The 18,337-nt window shown below is 39.0% G+C and overlaps 1 pseudogene; it reads left to right on the forward strand.

The window, feature by feature from the left end:
* The first annotated feature begins 3,718 nt into the window (after positions 1 to 3,718).
* On the forward strand, positions 3,719 to 6,148 carry LOC127631376 (green-sensitive opsin-3-like; annotated as a pseudogene).
* The last annotated feature ends 12,189 nt before the right edge of the window (positions 6,149 to 18,337 follow it).

Genomic DNA, 18,337 nt, shown 5'->3' on the forward strand with positions numbered 1-18,337 from the left:
CTCTGATATTTGAGAAAAGGCCAATGAAAATTGGCAAGTGGAATTTGCATGCCACTACCCTGGACATACGGGTATATAAGGAGCTGGAATGCAACCACTCATTCAGGTTTGCACTGAGGAGCCGAGACAAGGTCCCGGCCATTTCAGCAGGTAGTTCAGTGTTGTGGCAGGAGGGACACAATGTCTCGTTCCCTCCATCAGGGAACAGAGGTTACGTTAGTAACCATGACGTTCCCCTTCTGTCACTCACTCAATGTTGTGTCGATGTAGTGACATTAGGGGTCCCTATGGAAAATGCCACAACTACTGAACTGTGTTAAGTGCGTCCTTCAGGACAACTGCAGCAAACCAATCCTGATGCCGGACTCTCACTAAGATGCGCTTCGAAGCCTTTCTCAGGTTCTGTGCGGCCGGCGTGGCGTCTGCTTCCTGCGGGTGGCTGCATGCCGAGGCTGGCCCACTGGGTCGGGCTGTGGCGGAGCTGGTGTTACATCTGCAGGGGGACGCCCTTGACAACGAGCAGATGGGGTGCGGGATCTTGAGCCGCGCTGGGACAGGATGTGTTGAATAGCCTCCGTCTGCTTCCTCACCTCACTTCCTTGAAAACTGCCGGGCGAAGTCTCCGACAGTGTCACCAAACAGGCCAACCTGGGAGATGGGGGTGTCAAGGAATCAAACCTTGTCGGCCTCCCTCGACTCGGCCTGGTTGAGCCAAAGGTGGCGTTCCTGGAGCACCAAGGTGGACAACACTTGCCCGAGAGGGCGAGATCGGACGCCGAGCACTGCTCCTGCATTAGTCCCAGATCAGGACTACCCTTGTGCAGTTCTTTAAGTGCCTTGACTTGGTGCACCTGTAGGAGTGCCATGGCATGCAGGATGGTGGCGGCGCGTCCAGAAGCTCTGAAGGTCTTAGCCGTCAATGACCCGTAAGATGACGATGCTCTGCAGGCACAAGTGCACCACGACCGCCTGATCCACCTGAAGAATCGCAGAGTACCCCCTTGCCGCCCCACCGTCGAGGGTAGTGAGAGCGGAGGAGTTCGCGAATCGGGTTCGAATCGCCGTGAGCGGCGCTCTGGTCCCAGGAACCAATCGTCGAGCCGCTAAGGGTTCAGGGGTGAGCAGAGGGTTCCACTCCAGCCCGACACTCGCGGCTGCCTGGGCAAGCTTGGCCCTAGCTCCGCGTCAGCCTGCGACTGGGCTAATGCACCCGAGGGTGGGAGTCAATTCGAGTCATCCGTGTCAGACATGATGAACCTGGTCTCCGATGCTGCAATCGACAGCTCATCCTCTTGACGAACCCCACCCTGTGACGGGCCGGCAGTCTCATCCTAGAACTCGACCGGGGCATACGAGCGTGCTGGGGAATGGGAGGTCCGTTGGAGGTTTCCCAGCGGAGAGGTTCCCATTGAAGTCCCCAGATCGCCCCAGTGCTAACTGACTCTGCCTCATACGGTAGGAAGAAGGACCAAGCCAGGGAGCTGCTGAGGTGGCTTTCCCTCTGATGAAGGGAAGCCACGACCGCAACATATCCATCGTCATACTCTCACAATGAGGGCATGAACCATCCACGAACATCGTCTCCGCGTGAGTAGCACCCAAGCATGTGAGACAGATCAGAAGCAGAGAGATAGCGACCGCAACCAGGAATAAACACAGAAACGAAAAGGCATCTTGAAAAAGATGTTTTCGTAAGTGCCACTCTTTTAGTAAGAAAATTATATTTTTAGAGAAAATATACTCTTTTTCTTTTTTTTTTTCTTTTTAGAAAATACACTCTTTCGCTGCTGAAGTGCCCTGGGGTGTATCTCTGCTCAACACCAGTGCGAGAGTGGGAGAACCGCTGCAATGCGCCGTAGAAAACAACAGCTGGTAAGAGCGAGAGATGAATGGTTGGCAGAGTAATTCAGCTCAGTGAAATACAACCTCTCAGCTCAGAACAAGTCTGAATGAGTGGTTGCATTCCAGCTACTTATATACCCGTATGTCTGGGGGAGTGGCATGCAAATTCCACTCGCCAATTTTCATTGGCCTTTTCTCGTAGATCAGAGATGTCTGGGGCTTCCAGGAGCGACACCTATTGTCACTATATCGACACAACGTCGAGTGAGTGACAGTAGGGGAACTAAGCGTTACCTAATTCGATAATTTTTTTCCTCAACACAGTGAATGATAAGCAGACAGTAAATCCATAATCCTTTTGGCATAAATTTAAAACTTTTATCTATACTGCAGAGCACAAAACAGAATTTACCAAAGCTGTTTTTCTCAGAAATAATTAAGACTTTGGAAGTAGCTGCTGTAATATCTGACTTTAATATTAGATTTTTAAACCAATACCATGACAAATTACACCAAATTTGGGGAACCTTTTAAAACGACATGACATTTACAAAACATTAAATCTTATTTACTGTACAGATGAAGGCAGATGTGATGTAAACTTAATTCTTAGTCAGGATTATCAGGATTGGGTTGAGAAATTCTGGCAAAAGGAAAGAAGGGTTCCACATTGTTACAAAGAGGAAGTTAGATTAAAGGACTTTAACCTACATTTGTTTATTATTTTATGTTGTTGGATAATGCTTGAAACCACTAAATTATATTTATAACTGCCAGAGATGAGCACCCTGACACTTGTCAGGACAAAAAGGAAAGAAATATCAGTAAAACATTTCTGCTCTGTACCATGTGCTTTGAACTCAATGTGCCAGTGGAAAAATTGTGTCCATTAATGTGAAAGGAAAAAGAGGCTATTCAAAACAAGACATAATGTCTGACATCCATCACACCTTGATCTTCTTGACCCAAAAGTGCAGTTTATTTGACATTCAGGTAACATTATAAATACATCAGATTTGTACACAATAAGCTACCCCATTTAATTGAAAGCACTTTCAAAATTAGCTTTTGTTGGCATAAATGGCCCATCACACAAATACTGCTATTCTGGATTAACAATTAAGTGTTTCTGTAGTTATTTAAGGAGGATCCTTGTCAAGGCAGAGCTCTTTATTTTTTCCACTTACTGTCAGTTTGTGAAGGCAAACAGTGACGTTTGACATTTGCAGAGGCGGATGATGAAAGGGTCAGCCACTCATTCTAGATTTTGTGTCTGACTGAAGAACACGCAATCACTGGGGCTCTTAAGAAACTGCCCCACTTCTGACAGAATGAAAAGATAAAGGCAAAATTTCAAGTGTTCTGTTCTTTGGTTCCCTTTTTATTTTTTTATTTGTAACATGTAAGAACATTCCACAAATGAGTTGTGAAAACTTATTTTATTTTAGGTGATTGGTAATTATGTTTTTTTTTTTTGGCAGTGTGATAAATAAAAGTACACATTAATATATATCAATTAATATAAGGTTAAATGTGAAAGCCTGACACTACAGACACAACTGTAAATCGTTAGCACATTGTTTTGTAAGGTCAGTGTTAGATTGATAGGCCTTGAAAATACCTACAGATCTCTTGTTGGTCTCAACAAGCAATTGTTTGGCATGATTCACACCTTTTAATGAAGCTCCATCAGATTAGCTCTCCATCCGCCACCTTCTGCACATCCAGCCTGATCCCATTTTGTCCCTTCCCCATGAATCTCTGTAAGTCAATCTACTCAAGGTATAAAAACTACCACCACAATGCAGAAAAGGCACAGAAGGGAAGGCAAAGCGCAAAGAGAAAACTCAGATCATCATCGTACATGTCTGAAAAGATGCCTGGGCTGCATGGCTTCGAGGGCGACAACTTCTATATCCCTTTGAGTAACCGCACAGAGCTGGTATGGGACCCTGTCTTGTACACAAAGTATTATCTGGCAGACCCATGGCAGTTTAGGCTTCTAGTGTTTAACATGTTCCTGCTCATCTGCTTGGGCTTTCCAATCAATGGTTTTGACTCTTTTGGTCACAGCACAACACAAAAAGCTCTGGCAGCCACTGAACTATATCCTAGTAAATCTGGCACTTGCCGGGATGATCATGGTCTGCTTTGGCTTCACCATCACCATCACTTCAGCCATGAATGGCTACTTCATACTTGGGCCAATGGCATGCGCCATTTGAAGGTTTTATGGCGACACTTGGAGGTCAGTGATGCTGAAAAACTTAAATAGCAGGGGTGTAGGAACCATTTGAAAAATGTGATGTTTTAATAAACTCCCAAAAATAATCCCCCAGTTATAATGGTATAGCCACACCCTTTAAGATATCATAGAACCATCTCATATTAACATCTATCCTTTTATCGAGTTAATTTACAAAGTAAAAGTGATTTGTCTGATTTTCCCATCAGGTGAGGTAGCATTCTGGTCACTGGTGGTGCTGGCCATTGAAAGGTACGTAGTGGTCTGTAAGCCCATGGGGAGCTTCAAATTCAGTACAGGACATGCCATGGGTGGAATTGGCTTCACCTGGTTTATGACTATGGCTCGTGCTGCTCCACCACTTGCTGGCTGGTCAAGGTGAGCATCTTTTATTCTTTTCACTTTATTTTCATTTTTATTTTACCTATAAGTTTGTTCTTTAGAGGGCTTGGTGGTGTAGTCGTTACAGATCTGGCTGTTAATTTAAATGTTCAAGGTTCAAATGTATTCAAATTCAAGGTTCAAATCATTGTGCTCTTAATCAAGTCACTTTACTTCATGTTGCCAAGGGGGGATTGTAACTGCAATAAGTTTGCTTAAAGTCACTTTGTATAAATGACTGCATACTTAAAAAAAGAACTTCTCTGGTATGTTGGTGGTTATTAATTTACTCGGGGTATCTGTTCCTACAGGTACATTCCTGAGGGCATACAGTGCTCGTGTGTGCCAAATTACTACACACTCAGCCCTAAATTCAACAATGAGTCTTACGTGATCTACATGTTTGTTGGCCACTTTATAATTCCTGTGACCGTCATCTTCTTTACATATGGACGGCTTGTATGCACTGTCAAAGCAGTAAGTACTCCAGACAGATTCTTGGCAGACAAAATGTTATGCATTGTACAATCGTTCTATGGTGGTTTCACTCTATAATTGCTTTTCCATTGTCTCGTAATGATTTCTATTGGTTAGTGTCATTCAAACTGATCTGATTTGAGAGAAAAAGCCATTTCGGATATCATAGCACACCTTTAATTAAAACAATGATATACTCACCAGGGAATGTAAACATACGCCAACAAACTGTAGCGCACCTACCGCAGAGGAACAGGATGTCAATACACATTTTATGACTTGACAGGCCGCAGCACAGCAGCAAGATTCAGCCTCTACCCAGAAGGCTGAGAAAGAAGTGACACGTATGGTCATCTTGATGGTGGTGGGCTTCATGGTGGCCTGGACCCCATATGCCAGTGTTGCTGCTTGGATCTTTTTCAACAAAGGAGCCCCTTTTTCTGCCCAGTTCATGGCTATTCCTGCTTTTTGCTTTAACCCTATCATCTATGTGCTGCTAAACAAATAGGTATGCTCACTTTTTACTATTTTAAAGCTCATTTCTGCACCTCTAGCATCACCAAACAGAACTGCAAAAATAACAATAATAAAGCACCTTGAATAAAGCACCTCCTTGTGAACATAGTGTAAAAGCTTATCAAATACGGTATCCAATCATTCGGCTCCCTGTAGTCCCGCAGTTGCATGCTAACCACTCTGTTCAGCGGTAAAAACCCCATGGGAGATGAGGAGTCTTCTGTGTCCACCAGCAAGACAGAGGTGTCTTCTGTGTCTCCGGCATAACAGTCTCCTGCCCTGCCAACTCATACCCGTAACTCTTGGAATTTTTGGAACATTTGAAGCTCTTCGTCTTGCATGCTGCCACTCCCTCCATGGGTCTCACGCGAGCACAATTGGCAAAGGGTTATGTCATGGACATGTAGACAAGGCTGCGAGTTTGGTTTGTTTGGCTGCTTCTTCACCACAGATTTGTTGTTATTGCTGGACTATGTGAGCATCAGAATTGTAATGGGATTTGGTGGAGCCAGTTCTTTTTAGGGGTGGGGGTCCTGACAAACTGCTAACCAGGACCTTGATGAATGTTTCCCTTTCACATAATATTCTTCTCTTTGATGTATAGTGGATATGCTGATGCAAATTTGTGGTGGTCTGTTGAAGGCATTGTTTTGCTGTATATATTTTTGTATCGTAGCAATGCATTAAAAACAATGTTTGGATGTAATTAAATCTTGAATTTATGAATATGTTTGTTTTTGTATTTCCTCAAATTATTCTCATACTGGATGAAAACACAATAGTACATGAACAAAATTAAAAGAGATTCAACTCTAGGCACCATTTAAAGGAGTCTCAAATATTCTATTTATGTACTCAAGGAACATCAATATTTATTCCAAAGCATCAAAGCTTTTCTCTTATGATGGGGTTACTGGAGGAATCATAAACAGTCCTTAAAGTTCTTGAAGGAACTAAGAGTAAGGCCACGTCCACACTAATCCATTTTGATTTGTTTTCAGTTTCCTAACGCCATGGTTTTCTTAGTATGGAGCTATTTTGTGAAAGTCTCAGTTTTTGGTTGAGGAAAACACAGTTCTAGGGTGAATGAAAGGCCTAAACAACTCAATTAATTCATTTTTAAACAAAAATGTAGTAGTGTGTACATGGCCTACATTTCTAAGAGAACTGAAAATGTATCTAGAGGTTGTACAGAACAATGTTTCATAAATTCAAAACAAGAAATATTACAAATATCAAAGAATATCACGTTCACCTTCTGTCTCCCCTCTATTTCCTATCCCTTCAAATTAATAGACAAAAGACCAAGTAAAACAAACTATTTACAATTTCTGCATAGTAAATAATAACACAATGATACATTTGCTTGTTGTGGTGTGGAATAGTGGATAAACATCTGAGCTGATAACTGAAAGGTTGTAGGTTCTAACCCAACAAGGATCCATGCAACAATGCTATTGTGTCCCTGAGCAGCTACTATACACTAAACGGTAACCAAATCCAAAATCATCAGTCAACTGTCAAGACCATGTCCAGGTCATATTTCATCCTAAATTAAAATAAAATAAGAAATCATATTTTGCTTAAAGAATATAATAACATAAAAAACAACAACAAATGCATAGTACACCTGTCTTTAAAAATCCACAAGATTGGAGGTACAAACGGTGCATGATGAATTGCTGAATTTAAACACTTATGGTGCGTTCACATAAAATGCGAAGAAAATTTTGCCTCGCATTGCTCACGTGAGTTTGACCACTGGATTATAAATTTGTGTTTAAACTTGCGTTCGCATGATTAACGCAAACCCGCGAGTATTCCCCCTTACAGAAAAGGACAGGGGGAGGGGCTTCTATAATTTGGTTAATAGTTAAATACAACCAATCGCTGGAATCAAGTAGACGCGCATATCTTCAGAACTTACCAGGTAGTCCAGCTTCCTCGCTCACTTTCCTCCAAGCGATGTCTTCTTTCATCCGGTCTCTGTACATGTATGACGTTGTGTCATACAATTCCGGGTTCCCATACACCGCTACAACAATGTTTTCATAACTTTGTCCAGATTTCTTCTGCTACATCAGTACGTCAGTGACATCCGGACAATCTCAATGCTGATAGGCTTTCACGACAACGCGTCAAACGAATTTCTCGCTCGAGTTGACTACTTTTAGTACTAAAAATACAAACCAGTTAACACAAACTAGAGCCACCCTGCCATCATTATGGCACTTAATTGATGTCCTTGATCTTTCATTCGCTCTTCGGTGTTAGAACATAAAAAAGAACCATAAACTGATGTCAGACTGTCACAGACAATGAATGGTAAGTCATAAAATCCTTTAACCTGTTTTCAGTAGAGTACTCACCTTGAAACACAACTAAACCAAGCATTTCTTTCCTAAATCACAGAACCGTGCCAAATCCAGAGCACTGCAAATCAACCAGACCTTATTTTCTCAAGATACTTAACAGGAACAACTTTTTATAGCTTGTTTTGACAGCTAAACTGCTGTGGATTAAATCACAAAGCAATTACCTTTAATTTATTTATTTAATTACCTGATCTCATCGAATTGTTTGATGTCCTCTGACCTTTATTTCTAGGCACCATCACCATGTGCCGTTTAATCATGGGGTTATCTGAGAACCTGAACAACCAAGCAAATTGAACTCTATATGCCTGGTAAGATCAATTATAAACACAGGCAGTAAATGCAGTAAAACTGTATCAGAATCAGAAGTGATACATACAGTATAATCTGTCTGCTGACTTTACTCACTTGTGTCCATTCATTGAATCAAAACTGACTTAACACACCCAGTTGAGAATTTTTCACAAGACACTGTCCGACCCCCTCACCAAATTCCAAAAAGACATTTAAGATTGCATATGCTCCTAAATCAGTCACAAAATGAAATCCATTGTGTTAAGAATCCAAGTGTTGTTAGTCTCGTAATCATGTTATCTATAGTTAGGTGAGCTCTTGATGCCTTTAAAGATTAGTCTGGTATGACATATCAAGAGTAATGAGGTCAGCTAAGAGCCTCTAAGGATTTAGGCAGCTGGCTGGATGGTTCAATGTGTGGTTCAGTGCTTTAAACTCTGTAGATGCTGAAGTCACGGTAAGGTCACTAGCATTCTTCATGGATATATTGCATTTTGTTGCTTTCATTGAAGGGAAACTGCTTGTATTTTCTTCATAGTGTCAATCAGGCTCACCCATTTTGATCAAGATTCTAAACAAATATGCTGTTATGTCTATTTTATTCTTTCCTTGACACCCAAACCTACACCCATCGTTCCTTCTTGCACATGGAAGGAAAATTACAGACGTTGAATTCTAAAAATCTAATTTATAGTTGACGTGTTTCAGAGTTATTGTGGATTTGTAGTGTTGAAACCACTGTCAAAGTGTGTCGGCCCACCGGGAAAATGCCCGGTATGCCAGATTAGCAGTCCAGCCCTGGGTCTGGAACACGGCAGGAACTTTCTTGAACATGGTACTCAAGTTCAAGAAAGAGCAACAAAAGCTCTTTTATTCTTTTTTTTCATTACACATCATCACTTTTACAAAATTGTTTCAAGATTTTACAGTAGTAACATTTTTTTATCAAAAGTTATATTTTGATAACATTTTTATAGTTTTATATTAAATAATCTGTTAGGTAGAATCTATTAGACCTAACAACAGTTGCAGTGGTAGTTAACATTTCTAAATGTGTTTTGACAACTATTTTCTTTATAAATACTATAATTTAATATTAATAGTAGTTTTAGATTAGCTACACTGACCTAACATTGGTAATGAGGAGCCATCCATGGTCTTACCTGTGCTTATATATCACTGCGCTGTAAATATAAGGGCAAGTCAATAAAGGGCTTTAAAGTCTGGACCTCCAAGACTTAGAGACAAATGATTAAGTTTTCCTCCTGTGTAATATATGTTCTGTTTGAATGATGTTTTAAATTAGGAAATAAATGGGGTAGTAAATATAATGAGCTCATATAAATGAATAGGCTCTTCAATATTTAAAAGGGGGAGATAAAACTTCTTATGTCACTTAATGCATGCCCCTGTAACAAGAGCCAGCTGGTGCATGATAGTTGTGCAGTAAACCTCACTCCTCTGGCCTCAAGTGGTGCTCGAGCGTCTGAAGCTAGGAACTATAGCCTTTACACATTACACTGCTGCAACACGATTGGCTGATACAATAATTGCATGAACAAGTAGATGTACAGGTAATTATATATATATATATATATATATATATATATATATATATATATATATATATATATATATATATATATATATATCATATTTCATTATCATACAAATTGTATTCGAATATTGTATAGAATATTTAAATCTAATATTCTAAATATTTTATAAAGGTTTCAAACTTAATAAAAAGCACAATACATAAGTACAAATATAAAAGCAAGTGAACAGGGAAATTCCTTTAATTGACAGCTCTTGTTTTGATCACTTTCCATTCTATGTTTAGTGGTTAGAAAGTCATGGACTAATGAATCAACACAAGTGAAATGAGACAGTGGATTGTTAGTGGGCAAAAGGCCCTTCACACTGCTGCGGTGGGTAAATTAGTTTTGTGTCTGCTTTGATCCCTTTGGCTTGGGTGCAGCATGAGTACCATTAACTGACAGAGGAGCCATATGCTAAATTTGCTATTTAATTACAAATATTTCTTTCTTTTTACTACAGTGCAAATTCATCTTGACTGTTTGTGCAAAGAAAGATCAGGCTTATCAATGTAGCCAAGTGGAGAAAATTAATGTAATTTACGGCAGTCATAAATTTTTTTTTATTTCTTGGGATAAATGGGTCATTTAAAATATTATTTTTTGTCATAATTCAAGTCATTATTATTATTATTTATTTATGTATTTATTACATTTTTGAGCCTAAACAGAAAATGATTAGACTTCTGTTTTGTTTACCATTACAACACTATAGTAACTATAGTTTAACCATGGTATTTAGTTAAACCATAGTTAATACACAATTAACCATGGTTACTACTACAATATTACTGTAGTAAAACTATGGTTATCATTTTTGTGTGATGATCAATATTTTTGATACAAGACCAATATCGGAAGTATTGATAATTTAGGATCGATCTTCCCATCCCTAGTGAGAGCATACATTCTGCAGGAGGTGCTCCCGGTTTTGTTCACCGTTTGAGAGTTCTTTGGGTAAATATAAAATGTAATGCAAAATGTTGTTAAATTGCATGAGTCATATGTTAAAACGGAGTGTTTGTTTTGGGCTATTTTTGAAGGATGCATATGGATTGCATGTGTGAAGTGTGATTTATTTGATTCTTTGCACACATGTGAGAGCTGGGTAGCCTATGTACATTTAGAATAAACCATGATTTATAAAACATCAATGATTTATAGCCCAGAGTGTTTTCCAGTTTACTGAATAACTGCAATATGTGTTATATGTGAAAACATGAGATGAGAACATGTAATGAGAATGATGTTGTTTTGAACTGCAATACCTTGTATAATAGCCTAATAAGTAAAATGCTTTGAGTGATTTAAGCATGTGTTAAATGCATTAGATACTGTGAGTATTTTAGCAAGTACTTGAATGTATAAAATGCTGTGAATTAAGCATACTGTATATTACGATGATGTATGCTGAAGCAGGGGTAGTTTAATGCTCTATGTGTGTATTAGTTTAACATTAGCCTCTACCTTATTTCATTACCATATTTATTTGTTTTTGTTTTTATTACAATTTAGTCCCATCAACCGCTGCTGTTGTTTTATTTTAAATAAAAAACATCTGTCAGATAAACCCCCAAATATATATTTTTTTATCCATGTGATTTTTTTTTACAGCCCACCAGCTACATCAAGATTGCTTTGACATGGATATATTGGCTTAACATAATCCTTCACTTTTCCTTGAAGATACAAAGATTCGTTATATTACAGTCCATCCACACATCGTCTTTTTCTCAGCTAATTTTTATTTATTTTTTTGTCTCTAGCATTCTCAAATCTCTTTGTCTTGGTTTAGCACATTCTCCTTGCACATATTTTGCAGAATCAATAGGGTTTTCTGCTTTGTGTGTGTATGTGGATGAAAGAGAGAGAGAAAGACTGAATGAGACTTTATTTACAGTGCAGTATTTCAGGTAAACTGCATTATTCACTTACAACCCACTGAATTTTCTCTGACAGCTTGATACTCATGGGAGACTCTAATATGTGTTCTAGTTGCATTAATGTAGTGGACTATGAGCCCAAAAACATTACATTGTGGAGACAGACAAAGAAAGAGACAATGCAAAGTGGTTGTTTTCTCTAATCATGGCCTTTTGAACATAGAGATCTCCTCTATCTGCATGCTTAATCTGTCACAATAATGACAGCTATTATTGGCTTAATGTTGTGGAAAGGAAGAGCTTTCCCAGAATGTGCAACACCAACACCACAAGTGCAGTTTCATATCCTGCATTATAAAATGGATAGTTCAGACTCAAACAACTTATTGGATAAGACATGCTGAAAGCAGATGTAAAACAGTTGATATTTGTACATCTGTGACTACACATCAATCAATCAGCATGAAAAACAGTTTAAGGGATAGTTTACCCAAAAAGAATGTGAATTGGCAAAAGGAATGGAAGAATGTGAAAGTGAAGATTTATAGTAAAAAAGGACTTAAATATTGATGTGCCCACCCCCATACACCTATCATATTGCTTCTGAACATATTTATTTAACCACTGGAATCATATGGATCACTTTTATTCTGCCTTTATGTGATTTTTTTGGAGCTTCAAAGTTTTGGTCACCATTCACTTGAATTGTATGGATCTACAGAGCTGAGATATTCTTGTAAAAATCTTCTGTGGCTCTGTGGCACTGTCAAAACATTGCTATGTTTGTTTGAGCATCCTGTTGACATGTTGTAATGAATGTTCTGGTTCTCTGACAGTACTCTTTACCTTTTCCTGTGGTGCTACTGATGAGCCTCAAAGACACGAGTTCTGGTCACTTGGAAACCAGGAAATATTTGCGTACACATAATCAATGATGAGCGCGATTCGGAAGTTGCATTTTACCCAGCCTGGTCTCATGAAATTTATGTTAAAATTGCAATGGTTTCGCAAAATTGGAATTACGTGCTTGATTACATGTTTAGCTGTAGTTTTCAAGTGAAATGTCCAGTGGGAGGTGCCAAAACTGAGCGAAATGAGGTTGTAATCGACAAGGTTTTTAAGGTGAGTTTTAGATGGAAGTTTTAATAAAATGAACCTCCCTTACCAAATACTTTAACCTAAACCTAACTAATAGTGTCTGGAAAGACAAATGAGAGTTTAACAAAAACCGACATCCTTAACTAACACCTAACCCTAACTAAAACTGCAAATCAAAAAATGAGGCAACCACATCATTTTGTGTCGCTTCTATACCACTTTCACTTACGTGCATATTTGGCTGGGCTTGAACTGTGGCTGTCAAAGTCCAATGCTCTATCCACAATATTCTTGAGTCCCATGATGCTTTGCGCTCAATGAGGGCGGAACTTCCGTTTAAGTGTAAACAATCGTTATGATATGTACTAAATGACAGAAACTTGAGAACAAATTATAGCAAGGTGATATTGTTCTTCCTCACATATCTGTTAATGGTTATGGGTTTCAGGACGATGGCCATATAGAAGCATTTGAGTTATTTTGTTGAGTCTTTATTCATCGATGGAAGAACCTGAGCAGACTGACCTGAAAAGCTATGTAGCCTATTAGCGCCTTCACAGCTGTAAAGTTGGACATGTTTTGAGAATTGTAAATAATTATGGATATTTTAAAGCATATATTGAGTTTTGTCAGAACCTGAAGAGTTTGCTGTACTGAGATTATGTACTTACTGTAGGATTATCCACGAACAAAGCCATCAAATGAACACAACAACACATTACACAGATCAGAGAGTTCCCCTACCGAGCCATTAGAGAATCATAAAAACTCATCCATGGCGCCTAAACTGCTAATAAGACCATCTCTGCAAAGAGGCCCCTGGGTGCAGGGGTCACAAGCAATAAAAGACAGAGAACACACTCCCTGGAATTTACAAGAAAGTCTCAGAACACACTTTGTTTTGTCCTTCGATATAACCAATTTGCTTCACTTAGACTCATCAGATCACGAGACATTGTGATTATTATGCTGCAAACAGCATCTAAAAAGGAATCCATGAACGTTGTATTTTGCTGAGTTAACCCTCTAAAATGTACAGAATGTTTTTAAACCCACAATGTACACAATACCTAGTATTGCTAGATAACTCTGTAAATATCTCTATGACCTGTGATCACTGTTATAACTGACAAATGAATGGTTATAGCCGATGTAACTTCTAAAATATGTGTAGTTATTGGTAATCACTTATAACTGAGAAATCGATGATTATAATCTTTAATCTGGTATGATTCATCTCATTCTACTAAGAATGGTAACTATTCAACTGGATATTATACCCCGACAATCAGGTTTCTCATAACGTGTAATGTATTATCCATGTTGTAAAACCAATTAATTAACCAGTATGATTTGTAACCAGGGATTTTCATGTTTTGTTACTTACACATAATATTCATGAAAGAATGTCATATTTAGCATGTAAATGCTTGCTTGTTTACGTGGAGAATGTTGATGACAACGAATGTCATGTCACTTGTATTGCTGTCAAGATATAAAAGTTCATGTTTAAACATGCACTATTTTTGAGCTTGAGTTTGTAAGAATCCTCCACAAAAGATCATAAATCAGCTTTGGAAATGGACAGAACAGTCGACCAAGTGACTCTGAGAAGCCACTTCTGATTGGCTCAGGACACTTTTAGGGTGTGGCCAATTTCAGTTTGAAACTTTCCTACCCAAGGAAGAATGTCCTCTCTCCCTCTTTTGCTAAACTCCTCTCTTGCAACGCTCTCGTTTGAACCGTCACTTGGTTTCTCCTCTTCAACTATCTTGCTTCTTCCAGAACCTCCGTGCCATGTAGAGTCCAAGGAAAACTCAGGACACACAAAGTCCGGAGGAAGACTCTCACTCTCTGCTCTACGGTTCACACACCCAACGGGAGTCACGAGTCCTCCTTGCAGAAGGCCTTGCTTCATCCAGACAATAACTATCTGTGATCATAACAGAATCCAAAACATTGATGGAACAAACTTTCGTCAAAGAGCCAAAGAACCAAGCAACACAAAGTATGCAATGCAAGGAAACGCAAAGACATGCAAGTACATCTCCAAGACTTTTTCTCAAAGTGCTGGTGTATTAGTTAAATACTTTGGGTAATCCGATTGCAAATCAATTTAGACTCAAATTAGGATAAATGGTTCTTAAGACATTGTCAACAGACTCTATAAATTTCAATGTCTCTGTATTGATCATTTACTTCACATTCTGTCACTACTCACCAACCTGTTTTATGTTGTATGTTTTAGATTAGTTTTATGTTTAGAATAGCTATAAAGTTTGTCTGTATTCAAAGATAATTTGACTGTGGTATATTTTGATAAATAATCTCATCCAAACAAGTGTTTTTTTCCAAAATTGGTGATTTCCGCTTTTTTGCAGAATCTGTTAGTTGAGATCATGAAGAAGCCTCTCCATGTTTGAGATAACAGTATTGGTATATTTAAAAGCGTACATTTTGAGGTTGAAATCGGCTTGTTTTTCGGAGATTCTAGCATGCAGTAGGGGCGTATCATTGTCTGTGTGTATTTCCGTACTGAATAGCCGCCGGCGCTTTTGCCCCCGCCCCCAACAGCGTGGCTACTTATTATGCAGCGCTCTAGCCGGCTCTATCTGATATCAAAATTCAATGAAGATGGACGCCGCAAAGAATGTCGCGAGACGAGCTGAACCGTGGCCGTTACAACGAAAATGTTTTGAAGTACTTCTTCGACAAGCCGGATGCTTATGAACAAGCGTTCACTGATTCTGAAGACGATCTGAGTGACGATGAAAGTGGAATGTCACTTTATCAACCAACCACCTGAATTTAGTTTTACATTCTTGTATGAAAAGCACTCAGTGTACATAAGAGTTGCCTATACAGTTTTATCGGTAGATGCTAAGAGACATTTATTTATTACCTGTTTGCAAACTTTTTTTTTCTTTGATGGCACATTTTCCTGACCTTTTGCTCCCCTGTGCTTTACAGGGGGAGCTTTACAGGGGTATGGCTTATATAAATGAGATGTAAATGAGCCCTATTGTCACTCCCAGCAGCAGAGAGAGGTGAGAACTGCACAATCTTTTGAGGCCGTTTTCTACCCTTTTAGCTTTTTTGAGTGCCCACCTTCAAATGGCCACAACTTCTCCAAATATTGTCAGATTTCCATGTGTTACAAATCGTTGGAAAGCTTGGAGACTACACTTTCAGAATATGTGAATAACTCAAAATGCCCCAAAACCGACTTGTGTCCCTACTTTCCGTGATCGGTCACATATGTGTAATGTTATTTTCAATAAGCCATGAGAATAATATTACTCCAATAAGTGAATTAATCATAATTCCCTTATTAAAGCCTATTTTGTGGGAGGAGGCCTCGGGGAAGACCCAGGATTAGGTGGAGAGATTACATCTCCACACTGGCCTGGGAATGCCTCGGGGTCCCCCAGTCAGAGCTGGTTAATGTGGCTCGAGATAGGGAAGTTTGGGGCCCCCTGCTGGAGCAGCTGCCCCCGGGACCCGTCTTCGGATAAGCGGTTGAAGATGGATGGATGGATGGATAGAAATTGTGAGCGGATACAATGAGAAAAGTTGTGTAATCTAGTTATTTGGGATTTATATTGCTTATAATGGTTGTTGAACATGACTAATTCCATTATACATTTCCTTACATAATAATGTAGAATAACTTGAATTCCTAGCTCACACATACTGTTCCTAAATATAATGGTGAAGAATTGCAGCACTTTAATCCGTACAGTGTCATTTAAACTACCAAATTTCCTACATTACTGCAGATACAGGGGAGGTCCAGACAGCAGGATGCTCGTGTATGTCAGGACTCAGGCGATGATACTGTCATGCTGCCATTTTTCAGATAAAATAACATTATTTTGCTGGAGATTAATGTGTAAACTCAATCTAGCTTTAGAATTGTCAATTTACATACTTAATCTCCGTATCTAAATGCTCATTGAACACAGAAGTTCAATGTTCTCTGTAAAGCAACTATAAAACAGTATGTATTATTACAAGCACTGCACAAATACATTTCATTGATACTGAATTAATGTCCACACTGTTTTCCAAATCACCCTTTCTCCTTAAGGGAAGAAATGCACATTCTGCAAAGACAAAATGCAGGAAAGAGGAAAATCATAATACAATTAATTTAAAACGCGACAAAACATCTCACTACTGTACTCATCTAATAATTATGGTCTTTCACTGTAGAGTTATTCATTTTGCATCACAGCATGAAAACAGTTGAAAACATCACGTCTACTCACAGAGAGTTCAGGTAAAACACTGTTCCGCTGTTGACTTCTTGCCAATAAAGTGAAAAGAGCACACAAAAAAAATATTCCAAGCTTTTTCAAACAGATGTTCCCAAGTCATTCCTTGTGTAGGCAGCTGATGAAAAAAGCAGCATCTGGGACTGGAGCTCTTTGCTAGGGGTTTCTGATCATAGCATTGCCGTTTTAGATAAAAATTTAGTTTTGTTGATTTTTAGGATAACCATTAACTGCACACATTGTCCAGGGAATTTTAAAGGCACCATCTTACATCAATTAAAAAGCAAGAATCTAACAGCATGACACACAAGCAAGCAATGACTGGCTACACACAAAATGCCAACCAATCACTTCCGCAAGCCAACTGGAAAATCTGCCGGCCTAGAAGACTTGCTGAGAGTATTGTGGATTAGGTGAGCTACCAGGCAAGTTGATAACATAGGAATAAATGTGTATATGTAGGTTGGTCTGTACCACAAGTGTTCATATATTTGGTCTTTCAAATCATGCGTTAAAGTAAACGTGTTTTGATATCATAACATAGAGGGGGGTGAGTGACAGAGTGAAGAAAAAAGGTTTTTATAACAGCAATTGTACTCATGATTTGTGTGACAATGATTAAACCACACAGTTGTTGTAGCACCTCCTGTGTTTATTTTACCAGGAAACTTCAGCAAAAATGTAGAAAGTAGCACTTACAAGTCAGTTGGCAAAAATGTATATAGAGAAACGTTCATTCTATGAGACCAGGTTGATTTTCTCTCTCTAAACTAATATTTTGCTCCACTGATGTTGAGGATAAGGGATGGGGTTTGGGTGAATGGTCAGTAAAATATGCATTCCTGTTTATTGTATTGCATCATTTACAACTAAAATAACTCTCTTTTGGTGCCACTATGTGGACATTTCACCTGGAAATTGGAGATAAACTGCTCACACATTCAACAACACTTCCAGCTTCAGTCACTGGGGCAGTGCATCGAATTACAGTAAGCACAGACTGATTGGATAATTTTTTTAGCTTGTTTTGTCTTTGAAGTCTTGGTACCTGTTAGCTTTCCTGACAGAAACATTCAACATCTTTCAGACTATAATAGGAGCATGGCAGAGTAATGTGGACACAAGGAATAGAATAGAAGGGTTGCATCCCATTTTGGATTTGGTTAATGAGAGGTAGGTGGTGTGTCAGAGAGAGGAGGCAAAAAACTCATGTTTATTCATGCAGGTGTCTCCTAGAGCCCAGAGGAATAGGTGTATCGTGCCATAATGAAACCAAGCTACAGGCACGCACGATATGCTTGAGTGTAACTTTAATTGCATTTGGCTTCCAAAAATGTTTCATTTTTGGATT

The sequence above is a fragment of the Xyrauchen texanus genome, chromosome 38 (assembly GCF_025860055.1).
Source record: "Xyrauchen texanus isolate HMW12.3.18 chromosome 38, RBS_HiC_50CHRs, whole genome shotgun sequence".
NCBI classification, from domain to species: domain Eukaryota; kingdom Metazoa; phylum Chordata; class Actinopteri; order Cypriniformes; family Catostomidae; genus Xyrauchen; species Xyrauchen texanus.